Source organism: Microtus oregoni, unplaced genomic scaffold (genome assembly GCF_018167655.1).
Source record: "Microtus oregoni isolate MIOR12 unplaced genomic scaffold, Mior012 000015F_ref0000493, whole genome shotgun sequence".
Classification (NCBI taxonomy): domain Eukaryota; kingdom Metazoa; phylum Chordata; class Mammalia; order Rodentia; family Cricetidae; genus Microtus; species Microtus oregoni.
The window spans coordinates 20804030-20809783 of record NW_024543074.1 but is presented as its reverse complement, the minus strand read 5'-3'; positions in this window follow the sequence as shown (position 1 = coordinate 20809783).

Genomic DNA, 5754 nt, shown 5'->3' with positions numbered 1-5754 from the left:
CCCACACCTTTCATTGTGTGTGTGTGTTTTGTTTGGTTTTTGGGGGTTGTTTTTGTTTTGAGTTTTTTTTTTTTTTTTTTTGGTTTTTCAAGACCAGATTTCTCTGTGTTACAGTCCTAGCTGTCCTGGAACTAGCTCTTGTAAATCAGGCTGGCCTCAAACTCAGAGATCCGCCTATCTCTGCCTCCCCTGAGTGCTGGGATTAAAGGCCTGTACCACCACCACCCACCTCATTGTGTATTTTATGAGGAGAGAGAATAGGAACCAAGAGCCACCTGGGTCCCCCACATAAGCACTTCAGCATCAGGGTTGCTCTTTCCTACCCTAGCCACTGGGAGGCACCAGTCTACTGGCCTTGCCTTCATGGAGACAGGCCTTGGCACTGAGGAGAGGGTGGAACAAGTAACAGGCCCTCTGCCAGACCTAGTCCCACTCAGCAATGGAGCCCAATTCTCAGCCTTAAGAGCATGATCTTGGTACTGGAGAGATGGCTCAGAGGTAAGAGCTCTGGCTGCTCTTCCAGAGGTCCTGAGTTCAATTCCCAGCAATCACATGGTGGCTCACAACCATCTGTAGTGGGATATGATACCCTCTTCTGACATAAAGGCATACATACAGATAGAGCACTTGTATACATAAATCTAAAAAAACAAGGAGCATGAACTCTGATAGGGCTGCTTGTATTTTAACTTAAATTTTATTTCCTCTGTTGGTAAATAACTTAATCTCCCAGGCTAATTTATTGCTATTTGTGAGGGGGTTGTTTGTTTGTTTGGAGACAGGGTCTCGTGTAGTCCAGGCTCGTTTCAAACTTGCTATGTAATCAAGTCTTGCCTGAGCTCCAGTTCCTTCTGCCTTTACCTTCCAAGTACTGGAATTGAAAGCATATGCCACCACATCCAACAAGATTCTTTTTTAATTAATTTATTTATTATATATACAGTGTTCTGCCTGCAGGCCAGAAGAGAACACCAGATCTCACTACAGTAAAGACTCGGGAAGGTGCTTGCTGAGCATGTGCAGTGCTTGGGTTCAAGCTCCAGCACCTCAAAACCCTTAGTGATGGTGCAGCCTGTGGTCTCAGCACTCAGGGTGGGGATAAGAAGATCAGGAGGTCGGGGTTATTCTCAGCATTGTAGGAAATTGAGGCCAGTCTGGGATAAATGAGACCCTGTCTCGAAAGGAAAGGAGGAAGAAGGAAGGGGATGAAGTTCACTGATAGAGTAATTGCCTAGCACAAAGCACTAGATTAAATTCCCAACCATTCTAGCAAAGAAAAGAGGAGGCATGTAAAAATGAGCACTTACAAATCAGCAATAACCTGATAGCATAATTTTTTGGTCTTTTTAAAAAGGGTCTCATGTAAACTGGGTAGGTACACGCTTTTAATAGCAGCATTCAGGAGGCAGGTGGATCTCTATAGGGTCAAAACCAGCCTGGTCTACAAGAGCTAGTTCTAGGACAGGCTCCAAAGCTACAGAGAAATCCTGTCTCAAAAAAAAAAAAAAAGGTTTTGTAACTCCTAAAACACAACCCTCCCTGGCATTCAGAACGTTGATTATTTTTTTAACCAATAAAGAAGATTAAAAAAATAACTCATTAGGAAAATACACACAAATGACAGGCATATTTGGGTAAATGCTTTTTCACTGTTAATAAATATATATCCTACACACAAATAAATAAATAAAAGCAAATGACAGACATGGCACACAGAATGGCTAATAGATAAGTGAAGATGTATGTGGCAGACTATAGTTTCTGAAGATAGTGGCAACAATATCATCCATCCCATGTGTTCCCCTTACAGTGTGAAAATGTATGTGGCAGACTATAGTTTCTGAAGATAGTGGCAACAATATCATCCATCCCATATGTTCCCCTTACAGTGTGACTTTGACATTTTTCCAACTAAAGACAGAGCCCCTGCCTCCTTCCCTTCAAACTGGGTGGGCGGTTCTCACTATTTAGGTCACGATATGGCAGGAAGAGATGCCCTGAAACTGTCATACAAGATGGCTGTGCCAAACATACATAACTTCTGGTTTATTTACTAGAATACTCTCTTCTGTTTGTTTCTATTTTAATTTGTTGAGATGGTCTCAAGTAGTCCAGGATGACCTTGAATTCTTGTTACCAAGGCTGCCTTGACCTTCTTACTGATCCTCTTGCCTTTCCCTCCACAGTTCTGGGAATTGCAGTTGGGTGCCACCAAGACCAGCCTGGAATATTCGTCTTTAAGCCAATGTGACAGTAGCATTGTCTTAAGGTCCTTGTCCTATGACAAAGTCTACCTAGAGAGACACCGAAACCAGACTGCCCAGCTAAACTCCTAAAATACAGACCCAAAATCCAAGAGAGATCGTTCATAGCTGTTCACTGTTTATACTTTTACTTTGAAGGGTTGAGGAGACAGCTTAGTGGTGGAGCTTTTGCCAAGAATGCCAAGACTTAAAGTTCAATTCCTAGCTAGAGATGGAGAGGAAACCTAGCCAGCCATGGTAGCATATGCCAGAATCCCAGGATGTAGAGGCAGAAGGATCAGGAGCGCAAGACCACCCTAGATATGTCAGAAAGAAGGGCCAGCGGAGGGGACTGGGGAGATGGCTCAGTGGTTAAGAGCACTGACTGCTCTTCCAGAGGATCTGGGTTCAATTCCCAGAACCCACATGGCAGCTCACAACTGTCTGAAGATCAGTTCCAGGGGATCTGACACTTCACACCAATGCACATAAAATAAAGTTAAATAAACCATAAAAATATTAAAAAAAAAGAAGGGCCAGCGGCCATAGCTCAGTGTGGTAGAATGCTTTGCTTAGTATGCACAAAACTCCATATTCCCTCCCTACCACAGGAAGATAGAAAGACATACATAGAGCAACAAACATCCCAAGCCTTCTGGAGGAGGTGGAAGCAGGAAGAACAGGAGTCCAACCCAGCCTCTAGCACATGAGGCGCTGTCTCAAAGAAACATAGAAATGGCCAGGTGGTGGTGGTGCACACCTTAATCCCAGCACCCAGGAAGACGAGGCAGGAGGATCTCTGTGAGTCTGAGGCCAGTTTGGTCTACAGAGAAAGTTCCAGGACAGCAAAGGCTACACAAAAAAATACCCCCCCCCAAAAAAAGAAAAAAAGATAAAGAGAGACAGAAATGAAGAATAGCTACGCAATCACTTTACAAATCTACTTGATGCACTCACTAGTATCTACTGGTACAGCTGTGTGTCCTGTATTCCAACCATTCCACACCTAACAAAAATATGCGTATATGTAGGTACAACAATATTCATACCAGTATTGTAAATAAGGATGCCTAAGATCAGTCAGGCAGTGGTGGCTCACACATTTAATCCCAGCACTCAGGAGGCAAAAGCAGTTAGATCTCTTGAGTTTGAGGCCAGCCTGGTCTACAGAGTTCCAAGACAGCCAGGGGGCTACACAGAAAGACCCTGTCTCATACACACATACATACATACATATATACACACACATACACACATACATAAATACATACATACAGAATGCCTAAATTTAAACTATCCTAGTGTTGAACATAAAAATGAAAACATGCTGAGTGGTGGTGGCACACACCTTTAATCCCAGCACTCGGGAGGCAGAGGCAGGTGAATTTCTGTGAGTTTGAGGACAGCCTGGTCTACAGAGCTAGTTCCAGGATAGGCACCAAAGCTACAGAGAAACATCTCAAAAAGAAAAACAACAACAACAAAGACAGGGTTTCTCAGTGTAGCCCTGGCCATTCTGGATCAGGCTGGCCTCAGGATCAAAGGTGTGCACTCTGGCTCTAATTAAATGTTTTACTCCTTTAATCTCTAGTTAATCCTGTGAAAAAAGACTACTACTGCCCTTGTTTAGCAGACTGAGGAAACTGAGCCCCATTAAGGGGAAGACTTGTCCAAGGCGATGCAGTAGGTGCATGCTCCAGAACAGGGACCTGAGCCCAGACGCCCAGACTTGAAGCACAGGTATTTTAGGCCTGTGTGCTATAATGGGACCCGACTGGATCTGTATTGACCCATTGGTCTAGACTGGTCAAAACCAGTGACTAGGCAGGGAAAACAACTAAAGTAGTCTAGAAAAGGCAGTGAACAAGGAGACAGAGCCCTGGTGAAGAAGGGATGATGTGGGGTGGGGTTGGGACCAATAGACTCCCAAAGTGGAGACAGCAGGACCAAAACCCCCAGAGTGTATACTCTCAGAGTATACTCTGTGCTCTCATGCACTTGTGAAGGGCAGGAAAGGGTTCTGGATGCAGACAGAGCTCAAAGATGGCTCCCAGATGCTGCTGTCCCTCCTTCCTGGTGCGCCTGACTCCGAGAGCTTGCATGAAGCAGGGACCCACCATGCTCCATACTGTTCCCAGGCTCCAAGCCTGAGGGCATGGCACAGAGAGGGTTAAGGGACCAGGAATCCTTGTGTCTGGGGTGGATGAGAACCGTCATCAGGAGCCTCATCTGGCCTGATAATACACACTGCCTATCTCTTCCATAGCAGCTGTGAGGCGTGCAAATTGTCCTAGCAAGAAGGGAGGGAGCTAAGAGCCTCCTAGCTGATGGCGGGAAGGGTTTGCTTCCAAAGACAGGGACTCACAGGCTCTCTGGGGAACTTTCTATACCAAACCATACCTTCAGGGCTGTGACTAATGACGAGGGAGGCTGTGGCCTCAGCATAAACAGACATGGTGGCCCCTACTGATCCTGAGGACAAGCACTTACAACTGATGAACAGGCATAAGGAGTGTTCATGGCATAGTGCCCATTCTTCCCTCATGTTTCTTAGCAGGTGTGTAAGAGGTGCACACTCATGCACACATCTTTGCAGGCATAGGAGTGAACACAGGTGTCCATGGCTACGAGCTTCATTGGAGATGAATAAGGCAAGGTCATTGCAAAGCCAGAGGAAAGAAGCCTAGTTTTTGTGAGTGCCACTGAACACAAGCTAGGCTGTAGGGGAGAAACATCTGTCTTTATGATCTCATTGAACCTCACAAAAAATATAGAAGGCACTTTGAAGTTTCTGATGAAGCAGTCCAAACTTCAAGATCATGGACAGGGGCCTGAGCCACCTAGCAGGTGTCAGTAAAGCTCAGACCCTGGCAAATTCAAAGTCATGCTGTCCCCTCTGGCTCTATGTCTGTCCTGGACAGTTGTCTAAAAGCAAGCAAGAACTCTAAGGCACACTTCCTGTCCATGCAAGCCGAAAGCTCTGCTTCAAGTCATGGACACTCTGTGATGTCAGGGTAGCCAAGTGACATGACGGATGGCTCACAGGCTGCCGAAAATTCAAAGAAAGGCAGAGTATTATTGGGTGTGAGTTGTCCACCAGCGCACGAGAGGAGGCTTACAAAAAGGTCTGAGATCCGGATATGGTGGCACATACCTGTAATTCTAGCACTTGAGAGAAAAAAGCAGGAAGATCAAGAGTTTAAAGTCATCCTTAGCTATATAACAAGTTCAAGAGTAGCTGAGGTTACATGAGACCATGTCTCAAAAGGAAAAAAAGAAGAAGGAGGAGGAGGAGAAGGAGGAGGAGGAGAAAGAAGAGGAGGAGGAGAAGAAGGAGGAGGAGGAGGCGGCAGGAAGAGTTGGAGATCAGCATGAGACCACTCTGGGCTACTCAAAACAAAATACACATACACACATACACAAACTTTTTAAGGAAAGGGAGGAAGGAAGAAGAAGGTGTGGGGCTGGGTGTAGAGCTCAGTTGTAGAGTGCTTCCCTACCACGTGGCAGG